Source organism: Pinus tabuliformis, chromosome 3_1 (genome assembly GCF_031772625.1).
Source record: "Pinus tabuliformis cultivar Carrire ecotype Pingquan chromosome 3_1, CPIR1, whole genome shotgun sequence".
NCBI classification, from domain to species: Eukaryota; Viridiplantae; Streptophyta; class Pinopsida; order Pinales; family Pinaceae; genus Pinus; species Pinus tabuliformis.
In genome coordinates, this window is record NC_142301.1 from 900590307 (window position 1) to 900603176 (window position 12870).

Genomic DNA, 12870 nt, shown 5'->3' on the forward strand with positions numbered 1-12870 from the left:
ATTGCAAGGAGTTGCCCCTCCCTTTATACTGTTGTGCATTTCTCTTGTGTAATGTTGTTGATAATGAATGTGTATGGGTATTCATTGGTATAAAGGAACACATTAATAATACTTGGTTGCGAAACACAAACTAAGTAGGAAAAGTAGAATGTTAGGTGTAGTCTACAATCGTAAGTATTAGTGAAAAGAAAACGATTGGTAGTGCCGCACCTCGCTATAAGCGGTTGAAAGGCTACCGCAGGTGTAGGGGCATGACAGGGCTTGTTGGTGTGTTGGGTTGTGAATGGAAGTGTGTCTCGGTTGGAGGCGCCCGTGTGTGGCGACTTGGAGGCACGCCCAAGTTGGGCAAACAACACGATCATGCGACAAGGTGAACGAAGGGTTGGTGAGTCGTGCGGCGACCGTCCGGAGGTGCCAACGAGCTGGGCAACCGAGTTTGCCGAAGTTGTGAAAATTAACTAAGTGTAAATTTGGGGTTTCCCAAGATTTAACTTGTACATTCTAAAAGTGAAGATTGTATAATATATTGATTCGGGCAGACTCATATTGCAGGGAGTTTCCCCTCCCTTTATACTATTGTGCATTTCTCTTGTATAATGCTGTTGATAATGAATGTGTATGGGTATTCATTGGTATAAAGGAACACATTAATAATACCTGGTTGCGAAACACAAAATAAGTAGGAAAAGTGGAATGTTAGGCGTAGTCTACAATCGTAAGTATTGGTGAAAATAAAATGATTGGTAGTGCTGCACCTCTTTATAAGCGGTTGAAAGACTACCGTAGGTGTAGGGGCGTGACAGGTGGTATCAAAGCTGGTCCAAGTTTTGCAGGAAACTTGGTGAACTGAATCAAGGAGATGATTCTATGAAGACCGAAGACTTGGAAGGAAGTTCAAGTTTTGCAGGTAACAGGTGGAATATCAGGGTGATTCAAGTGAATGGTGAAACAGGTTTAGTAGAGGTAAAGCTTAATGCTTGGGCCAAGCTAAACGAAAAAGCAAGGCAGGTTTGGAAGAATGCAAAGGGAAGCTCTTGCTTACCTTATATAGGTTGAAGCAGATGAAAGAAGAGAATCCCCAGATTCGGAAGGAACTTGAAGTCTTGGAAAGGAATGTTGAAGACAAACTTCTTCAACTTGGTTGGACAATGGAGCAAGATGAAGTTGCATATTGTACTAACAAGGAAGAGGAAGCCGTGATAGTTGAAAATGTTGCAAACATGACCATGATGGAGGATGAACTTGAAATCACTCAAGTTGGAACAAGATCGTGCAGTTTGCAAACATGTATGGATAAGGAGACTCACATGGAGGAGCCTCATGATGATGAAGTAAGTATTGATACTTATGTTTCACTTGAGCATTTGGTAGATGGACTGTATGCAGGGAAGGGCAAATTCAGTTTGCCAATGCTAGGGAGGATCTTACCATGGATGACTATGATGGAACCTTGTATGGAGAAGCAAGGATTATTGATTGTTGCAGGACTTGTTGGGGTTGTTTGTGACCTTATGGTAGAAGGTACAAAGGCCTGTGACAAGGGAGGAACATGATGATCATTGCGGAGGATTGGGTCATGGTTTAGCCACATGAAGAATTGGCTAAGTACCCGGCATGACTCATGGACAGATTGGAGGGCACACACTTGAGGTACGATGATGCTTGGGTGGAATTCTCATGGCCAAGACCAAGAGCAACTCTTGGTGGAACCTTCAGTGGAGGAGCCATGATGGAAGGGACTCGTGATGTGATGATGATGATATGGTTGGGTGACCGATTTCACTAGACCGAAGATTGCAGACTTGGATGAGGATGATCGATTCTGGTGATGGGTCTACTTGGTTGGACTACATAGGCAACATAATCATGGACATCAGGTTGGAGACATGGAGCATGGCAGTCTTATGTAGGAACATTGTGTAGGAGCACTTGTAGAGGTGTCACTTATGGGCATCCAATGAGGAGTGCCAAAGAAGGGATGTTGTGCAGGTAGATTTGCGGGTGTGACATGGAGATGTTTTACTTATGAGCTGATGGATAGGTTGTGCACTCTTGTACAACAAGGCCATGGACTTGGATGGAGTTGTGAGCAGACTATGGAGCATTCCTACTACATGGAGAGCTTAGGCATCTTGCAAAGACCTTTGGGCCGAGACTTGTATGCTTGCTAGGATGTTGGTTGGGGATGACTTATGGAGCTCATGATGACATGAGATTGTTGTGACTTTTTGGGACTTCATATATGGTGGACTTAGAGGATCTGATGCATTGAGGAGCTGAGGTCAGAGACTTTGATGTAGGATGGAGTGCATACTTTCAAGTACATGCATGGAAATGGCTTGAAAGAGTGACTTGATGTGGAGGATCGATATGAGACACTTTGGAGTGGAGTTACAACGATGACGATGCCTTGGTTACAACACTTAGGCATGGGTTGAGCCGAGACTCGGCCACTTTTGACACATGGGAGCTGATTGATCTATGATCATGGGCAGCACATGGATAGATGAGATAGGTGTATACTTGTTTCTATGGCAGACTTGAGGGATGGCACATTGCAGATATGATGGAGGTTGCTTCATGGACCTGGATGTGGCACACTGAGAGTTGGAGATTGAAGAGATGATCTCTTCATATGGAGGAAATACACATATGGATGATGTTGGGATAGATGTGGCTGATTTCATGCAGCACATTGACACCAAACATCATGGACAGAATGTTGCGGATGAGATGAGGACTACTTCATGGACCTGAGCATGGCTTACACTTGTATGGAGATGGATTCTTGATCGAGTTGAGGATGTGACGGGATGTTTTAAGAAACAACTGATGGTGGCATGAGGATGTGCATTCTCATGATTGAGCGTGAAAGTTGGACTGGCCATCCGACTAGTTCATACATGGGGGCCGGCATGTGCAGAGATGTGTTTGCATTTGTTGGAGTATCATAGCAGCAGTTCACATGAGGACAACACATGATGAGGTCAACATGAGATGTTGCAGGAAGCATGTAGCTTGAGATGGAGGGGCCAGCCCTCCACGATGGGGAGTAGCATGTGGAGATTGTGACAGGGCGATCTATGATCATGGATTGAGATGATCTTTGATGTATGACATACCGATAGGCTGTATACCTTGGTATGGTGATCTTGGTGACATAGGGTTACTGGGACAAGACATGATGGAGATGGTGGTTCTACATATGTTGCAGAGATATGTGCAGTATGTGGAGGAGTTGACATCATGGATATTGATGATCTTGGTGGATGGCTACCAGGATGGTATGTTGTCGAGGACGACAATGACATCAGGTGGAGGAGGATGTAAGGACCTGCGGTCCTTGGCACGACTACCCGGCAACCGTGGGTGAGAGCGCAGTTGGGCGTGCGAGCTGCGGTTATGTGACGAGTTATGCGACGATCTCTTGGTTATGCGACGATATGCGACAATAATAAAGAGAGCTGGCATATATATATAACGCATGGAGCGTGGAACGATATGATTGAAGGCTGACCTTCGAAGTAAGGCAAGCCGACATGTGATGGAGCGTTTTGCAATGGCGTCTGGGTGTTGGGCAAGTCGGTTGGGGTGCCAGACTTAGCCCCCACACATGAGTATATATTGCAAAGACGTTGGAACATTTGGATCATCATTCGATCACTCATACATCTTCGCTAAAGGGAGTTGAGCGTAGATCTAAGTGTGCAGATTCAAGGAGGCAAGGCGCAGTTGACACATGCACCCATTCTTGGGCAAGTCGCACGGAAGAAAGCGTTCAACTTGGTTGTGGGTGAAGGTGCGCCAGGTGGTTGGGTGAGGTGTTTACAGTGGATATGTGGCGCCTGGTTTGTGCGAAGGCTTGGCGTGGGTGTCTTGGCGACTCGGGTGAGCGCCTGCCTATCGTGCAAGTGTGCACGAAAGCTTGTTGGTGTGTTGGGTTGTGAACGGAAGTGTGTCTCGGTTGGAGGTGTCCGTGTGTGGCGACTTGGAGACGCGCCCAAGTTGGGCAAACAACATGATCGTACAACAAGGTGAACGAAGGGTTGATGAGTTGTGCGGAGGTGCTGACGAGTTGGGCAACCGAGTTTGCCGAAGTTGTGAAAATTGACTAAGTGTAAATTTTGGGTTTCCCAATATTTAACTTGTACATTGTAAAAGTGAAGATTGTATATTATATTGATTCAGGCAGACTCATATTGCAGGGAGTTGCCCCTCCCTTTATACTGTTGTGCGTTTCTCTTGTATAATGTTGTTGATAATGAATGTGTATGGGTATTCATTGGTAAAAGGAACACATTAATAATACTTGGTTGCGAAACACAAACTAAGTAGGAAAATTAGAATGTTAGGCGTAGTCTACAATCGTAAGTATTGGTGAAAAGAAAACGATTGGTAGTACTGCACCTCGCTATAAGTGGTTGAAAGACTACCGTAGGTGTAGGGGCGTGACACTATGGGTTCCATTGACCACATTCCTGTAGCAAGGGGTGCCCCACTCCTAGGATACCAGACATGTGGCCCATATTAATTCAAAATATCCAGATAAGCAATGTCAAAGGAGCCGTAAGAAAATTGTATTCCAAATTTTTCAGCTAGTCTTTTACATTTATTATCTTTATAATAGTTCTCAACCTTTTTTTAAATAGTTGAAACAAATTATCTATATAATCGTTCTCTGCCTTTTTTTTTAAGTAGTTGAAACAAACAAAATCAAATTTTAGAAAATAATTCAAAGGATTAATAACGACAACAAAATAATTTTGGAAAAAGGATGAAAAGAATTAATCGAAAAAATATATGAAAAAAAGTTAAAATCAAACTTAAGAAATATACGAAAACCGAAAAAAGAAGAAGATATTGTCGGATTCCCCTTTTATTATTAATTTTTTAAAATAATTTTAATTTTTAATTTTTAAAAATATTTTTTTGAAAAAAACATTTTCCGTAACAATTTTTTTTTAAGTTTCATTGTTTTATTTTTTCTTATTGAATTTAAATTTAGTATTTTTCTTAGTTTAGTTCATTATCTTGTTTTGATGATGAATCATTAAAAAGCATAGACAAACTAGTGATTATTAAAAAAAAAAAAAAATTCTTTGATCTTAAATTAGTTTATTTGTTTTAAATTTAAACTTAGTTTTTTTTAATTACTTTAAATATACGTTTTTTTTAAATTTGTTTTTAAATGATTTTTTATGAATTTAAAAATAAATAAAGGAAAAATCCTGAAGTTGTTTATTTTCATTTTTTTATCCTATATTGTTTCGCATCGTTTTATTTTTTCCCACTAAATTTAAGCTTATTTTAGTTTGTTTTGAATTTAAGGTTTATTTATTTATTTATTAATTGTTGTAAATATATGTTTTTTTAATTTTTAAATGGTTGTAAATATATGGCTTTTAAATTTATTTTTAAATAAAATTTTATAAATTTAAAAATAAATAAACGAAGTGGGCATTTTTTTTTTAATATTAAAATATTTAAACATGTATAATTTTATTTTAACTTTTTATTTATTAAATATTAAAAAGATATTTTTTTATAATATAAATATTTTTGAAGTGTAAAATTATATATATATATATATAAAAGAGCAAGCTTAATGTTGAGCATAATAAGAATTACACTTTTTTTTTTAACAATTTATTAATAAAATGTTTTCATTATAATAAATTATATTTTCAATTGTTTTATATACTAGCATAAAAATATAAATTAAATAGTTGGTAAGTACGAATAGGCATCAAAACACTTATCTCGTGACATATTTCACATTTCCAAAATTTAAAAAGTCACAAAAAAAAACTAAATTATAACTTTCTTATTATTATTGAAAATAATTAATATTTTAGTTAAAACAGATAAATACATTTTAAAAAACATGTAACATGATTCTTAAGTATGGAGATTGATCCCACTATATCATGAAGATTATCAATTTGTAAATAGGTTTTGTTACAAAACCATGGGCCAATGCAATGGTCTATAGACAGCACATGACCAAAGAACCATAACTCATTACATAGTGAAAATGTTTTATACATATTATATTTTAAATTAAATTTATAAAAAAGTTCTTGAAGTTACGCATTTTACATTGCATGAAATGATGATTACATAGACCAAAAATGTCCCAAAGGGAAACCAAACTAGTAACATAAGTTCAATGTCTTGAGGATTCTCAAACATTGTCTAACTCTATTGTAAATAGAAACGTCTTGGTATTTCTAAAACCATGTCTAACTAGAGCATATTGTAAATAGAAACTTATTAAAGCATGTTAGTTGTGGTAAACATTGACACACATACCATAGTTAGAATGGTCAACTTGCGATCTATAGTATCAATTTTTTCCTCCAACTATGATAAAATTCTCATGTTGAGTCCTCTTGTAGCTCCTTATGCTACCTGCATTATTCAAATAACGTTTGAGATTATTTCAGCTCTGTTCCAAGATCGATTAAGTGATAAGAGCTCATGTAATGTAGTATAATAGGAATTGCATTGTCCTTTTGTGTGAGCTAGCATCATATCAAGGCGGGTCCTCGGCACCCTCAATGGGGAATTTTATAACATTTTTCAATTTTTTTTGTTTAAGTCTCAACTTTATGTTATTGATGCAAAATATTACAGAGAGTATATCTTTGTGTTATGGGCCGCCCCATTGGAAAATTGACCCCATAACACAACTTAAGCTTCTTTAGATTACATGTGTTTTTTCTTCTGAGCATATCCATCAAAATAGAAGATTTACTTGTTCCCAGGCTATTGTACCAAAGACGAAAAAAATGTTGTCTTTGTTCTATAGATCCATACGAAAATAAAAATGGTGGATAGTATCCATAACTACCATTTGCACCAAATGTTACAAAGAAAACGCCATAAGGTATAAATTCGAAAAGAATAGTGAGATATAGAAGATCATTGAATATAAAAGTTAGCAAGCAATATATAATAAATTGTTGGGCAATTATGTAAAGTCTTTACAAACAAATTCATTGTTTTTGTAAGCCATAATCACCCTTTTCATGTAAGGTACGATATATTTTTTATCATTTTTTTTGTAAGCCATAATCACCCTCTTCACGTAAGGTACGAAATCTTTTTTATCACGAGAAGGGAACTGAAAATTTTGAAGAGACATCTATGAAATTGCCTGATGTACTTGAGGCGAGCTAGACACCGAATTATATAATACAAATACTCTTTCCAGTTAAAAAAATAAGAGTGGCAATGTGTGCTCCTGTAGACTTTTGTAACAACCTTGCACAATTTTAATTGAAGAAGACTTTCTCAAGGATGAAATGCAACTTTATAAGGAGTAAGCAGAGGGTAAAACCATAGCATGCCCTTATGACCTATGGCATCAAATTTGGAAAGGAAGCAAATTAATACCAATGAATTACTATTGAGATTTCCCAAAATATTTATTGATTTACAAAAATGAAGGATCACAGGAAATGAAATTGATTAGCACACCATTAAAATGCAGAACTAAGTAAACTGTGAATTCAAGAAAATTGATATGTGCTTTAATATCTCAATGCTACTATGTGTCAAACCAAAAATACAGTGCAAGAAAGACAACAATAACACATGACAGAGAAACAAAAATTTACCCTTGAAACTAAATGCTACGAAACCAACAACAATAGAAGGGTTGCTCAGCTCTTCGTGAATTAAGAAAATGCAAAATATATGATTTGTCTATATCTATAGCTACTCCTGAGTGGGAAATTGAACAACTACCTGGTGATGATCTCTTTGATTCTATTGGTGAAACTCTTGTCCTTTTGGATCAATCGATCTAAGTTAGGTTCATCATGGCCAAGACATTACACTGGGTAGTGTTTGCTAGGCTAACCGAATTTGAAAGCATAAAAATACTTGTCATGTCGAGGGAATCAAGAGAAATCAACTAACATAGTGAGTAACAAAGAAACAAACTAAACAACTGGCAAAGATTTCAATTTTAGAGCACCTACCTAGTTTTTTTATAAATTAATTTAATTGGGCATTCAATCTCTCTCTTTATATATATATATATGAAGTGCATACGCAGGTACGCAATGAGTTATGTAAGTGTCATTTTTCTATCCAATACACGATGTACATATTACAAATCCTGGGTAGATGATGAAATTGTCCCCAAGATCGAAATCTCAACCCATCTCGTAAAGGGTACCGACAAAAAAATTATTTTGTTTCTAACAGATCTTAATCCATACCAAGTGCATTCGGATCCGTCGTTCAGCACTAGAAGCTAAGGGCACCCCAAATCCAGAGATGATGGAGTCATAAAAGGCATGAAGCAACTCCTACAATTGGAGTTATCAAAGAAAAAATAACCATGAAACCTGTTGCTTCATTCCCACTCGAAAATATATTGGAGAAAACCATAGAGGAAGAGCTCTTCCATGACCTACAAGTCAATCATGTAGTCATTTAGAAACACACTTCATCATATATTTAGCCCAAAAAACACACTACGTATGGAAGGAAAAAGAAAAATTGTGATTCATCTAGAGATTTATGTGAACCTTGAATTAATAAAAGTTCAAAAATGAAAAAAAAAAAAACTTGAGACACAAATATTAGTGAACAATAAATATTTTATAAAATGTATCAGTTTGTCATATTATAAATGCACCAGAAAAACAATATGTATATTTACTAAGAAATTAGTAAGTACCAGTATGTGTGGTAAAGGGTGTCATTGAGAGCCCATCTAACAATAGCACCCATAACAAGAAACATGCAGAAATTCAACAGTAGCAGAAAACCCGTAAGAGACTTCAACACTCCCAACGCCATTATAATTATAAAATTTTGGTTGTTTAACAAACTATAAGTATCGACCAAATGGGGCTTAATTTGGAGAAGGAAAATGACAAATTACCAATCTATACCATGCACTAGATTCTTAATTTGCAGAGGATGAGATCAAGCTGACAACAATGGTGGCTGGAGATTTTCCAGACTACCTATTAGTGTGAAAACATGTGAAAATGGTCATGAACTTTTTGGCATTGTAGATGCCATTAGAAGTGATGTATGTGTCCAACATCTACCATAAGGTCAACATTTTTCCTCCAAATTAGCTGCAAAAGTAAAGATATGATGAAACTTAGATTTCCTTTATAGTAAAAATCAATCAGCTACAAAAAGGTATTTTTGGTCCCTCCAACTTGTGAAGTTAGTTTTGATACTTTGAATAATCTAGACAAAAGCTTGAAAAAAAATTCAATGAGCAGTTCTTTACTTAGTAGTCAATGTGGGGATATTTATATAAAATATAGTACAAGGATTTGTAAAAACTGTGGATAGTGGCAACAAATGATATATCCGGACACCATGAACATCTCCTCATGTTCTTCCAAACGACCAGAAAGAAACCCCATGTACACAGACAAACCACAACTCCAACATCTCGTCAACTTTGAATGTTGCAAGCATTCCAGATTGATTATCTGTCTTCAGTTCTTCATAAATGTCTCAAATATCAGTTGTAGATCTGGCCGTTACTTATGGTGATTCGGTAGATTCTGATGAGGATATTGATGAAGGTCAAGCAAATAATACAAATGCTCTGTCCTCTGCCTATTAGTGTGAGAACACATGAAAATGAACTTTTAATTTTGAAAATCATGTTGAGCTCATCTTCTAATTGATTACCATAATTTTCACAATATTTATGTGCTTACCCCATGGCCAATGGAGTAAGTGCCCAAGCTGTCATGGAGGAAGTAGCACCAGAAGACAAGCTCTGGGCACCCCAAATCCACAGATGATGGAGTCTTGAAAGGCATGAAGCAGCTCCTACAATTGAATATATCAAAGCAAAAATAACTAGGAAACCCGTTCCTTCATTCCCGACCGGAGAATAGATTGGAGAAAACCCTAGAGAAAGAGCTCTTCCACGACCTACAAGTCAATCATGTAGTCATTTAGAAACACACTTTTTCATATATTTAGCCCAAAAAACACACTATGTATGGAAGGAAAAAGAAAACTTGTGATTCATTTAGAGATTTATGTAAACCTTGAAATAATAAAAGTTCAAAAATGAAAAAAAAACTTGAGACACAGTGGCAACAATTGATATATCCTGACACCATGAACATGTCCTCATGTGCTTCCAAACCACACCAAAGAAACCCCATTTACACAGACAAACCACAAATCCAACCTCTCATCAACTTTGAATGTTGCAAGCATGCCAAATTGATTATCTATCTTTAGTGCTTCAGAAATGTCTCAAATATCAGCTCTGGCAGTTACTTATGGTGATCTGGTGGATTATGATGAGGATATTGATGAAGGTCAAGAAACTGAACAGATGCTCTGTCCGGACTGCCTATTAGTGTGATAACATGTGAAAATGAACTTTTAAGACTGAAAATCATGATAAGCTTGTCTTCTAGTTAGTTACCATAATTTTCATAATATTTATGTTCTTACCCATGGCTAATTAGAGTGAGTGCCCTAGATGTCATGGAGGAAGCAACACTTATGGTGATTTGGTGGATTTTGATGAGGATATTGATGAAGGTCAAGCAACTAAAACAGATGCTCTGTCCAGGCTTCCTATTAGTGTGAGATAACGACTCAAGAAAGAAATAACAGAGATCATGATGAGACCAGTTGCCAGCCTCCCAAAGGGCCTCTTCTGTGTGCGAACAATTGTGGATTTTTTGGAAGTGCCGCTACAATGAATTTTTTCTCCAAATGTTACAGAGATATGCTATTGAAGTAGGCCAAGGCCAAGGCTTCGTACTCAAATTTATCAGTCGAACATAGCGATGAAAATATTGCGAAGCTGCCTGAGGTTTCTGAACCCACCTTCCAGTTAACTCATTAGGCAGAATTGGAGCGTTTTCTTGGCTCTTCCAATGGAGAATCAGGCTAGGCAAAAGGATAAGAGAGAGAAAAGCATGTTCCGACCCATTGCAATTGTTGGAAGAAACGTGTTGGATTCACAGGCTTTAATTGTCGTTGTGGGAACACCCTTTTCTCTTTTCACCACTATTCGGACAAGCATAATTTCCCCTTTCATTACAGGGCAGCAGGTCGAGCGGCCATTGAGAAAGAAAATCCTGTTGTCAAGGCAGAAAAGGTAGATCGATTTTAGTTTGTTTCATATGTCAACCAATCTATGAAGGTAAGCTAAACCTTCAGAAACAGATTAACATCCTTTTCTTCTATGGTGTGTGATGATGATTAAAGAGTGGACATATTTAGGATTTCATTTTATAGTTTGCTTTCTTGGAGCCATAAGTCTTTTGTTTGGTGTCTGTGGATTGGATATCTTTCTAAGGATGACTATCTACACTCATATTGGTCTTGTGATTAATCTTGTATAGTAATATTTTAGAGGTTTTGGGCTATATTTTCATGATTTACTTCGAAGTTTAACAACTACATGTTTTTGAGTTAGTAGGATTATTACCTATTAATCTATGTAACTTGCCTATTTCCTTGGAATAATCAAGTATCATCATTAATTAACAACATCAACCTATCATCATTTTTTTACATGTTTTTTGTTTCTGAATCTTTTGGATGCACTTCTTGTATTTAGAATTTCAATGTTTAGTACTTGCCAATTTCATCTTCTAATTGGTTACCATAATTGTCACAATATTTATGTGCTTACCCCATGGCCAATAAAGTGAGTGCCCAAGTTGTCATGGAGGAAGAAGCACTGGAAGCCAAGAATTGGGTAACCCAAATTTGGAGATGATAGAGTCCTGAAAGGCATGAAGCAACTCCTACAATTGCAGCCATCAAAGAAAAAACAACCATGAAACTTGTTGGTTATATGGTGGATTCTGATGAGGATATTGATGAAGGTCAAGAAAATAAAACAAATTCTCTGTCTGGAATGCCTATTAGTGTGAGATAATGGCTCAAGAAAGCAAGAAAATAGATCACGATGAGACTAGTTTCTAGCCTCCCCAAGGGCCTCTTCTGTGTGCGAACACTTGTGGATTTTTTGGAAGTGCGGCTGTAATGAATTTTTGCTCCAAATGTTATAGAGATATGGTGTTGAAGTAGGACAAGGCTTTTTCCTTGACTTTATCAGTCGAACATAGCAATGACAATATTGTGAAGCTGGATGAGGTTTCTGAACTCGCCTTCTAGTTAACTAATCAGGAAAAATTGGAGGGTTTGCCTGGCTCTTCCAATGGAGAATCGGGCCAGGCAGAAGGACAAGAGAGAGAAAAGTAGGTTGTGACCAGTTGCAATTGTTGCAAGAAACGTGTTAGATTGATAGGCTTCAATTGCCATTGTGGGAACACCTTTTTCTCTTTGCACCACTATTTGGACAAGCATAATTGCCCCTTTGATTACAGGGCAGCAGGCCGAGCGGCCATTGAGAAAGAAAACCCTGTTGTCAAGGCGGAAAAGGCAGATAAGTTTTAGTTTGTTTCATATGTCAGCCAATCTATGAAGCTAATCTAAACCTTCAGAAACATATTAACAACCTTTTATGCTATGGTGTATGATGATGATTAAAGATCCACATCTTTAAGATTTCATTTTACAGTTTTATTTCTTGGAGCCATAAGTGTTTTGTTTGGTGTCTATGGATTGGATATATTTATAGGTATGGCTATCTACACTCATATTTGTCTCATGATTAATCTTGTACAATAATATTTTGGAGGGTCTGGGCTATATTTTTTTTATTTACTCTGAAGTTTAACAACCACATGTTTTCAAGTTAGCGGGATTATTTCCTATTAATCTAAATAACTTGTTTGTTTCCTCGGAAGAATAAAGTATCATCATTAGTTAACAACATCAACCTATCATCATTTTTTTACATGTTTTTTGTTTCTGAATCTTTTGGATACACTGCTT

At 36.8% G+C, this 12870-nt stretch overlaps 1 pseudogene; it reads left to right on the plus strand.

The window, feature by feature from the left end:
- The first annotated feature begins 11907 nt into the window (after positions 1 to 11907).
- Positions 11908 to 12429, plus strand: LOC149190548 (zinc finger A20 and AN1 domain-containing stress-associated protein 4-like; annotated as a pseudogene).
- Positions 12430 to 12870: the final 441 nt, after the last annotated feature.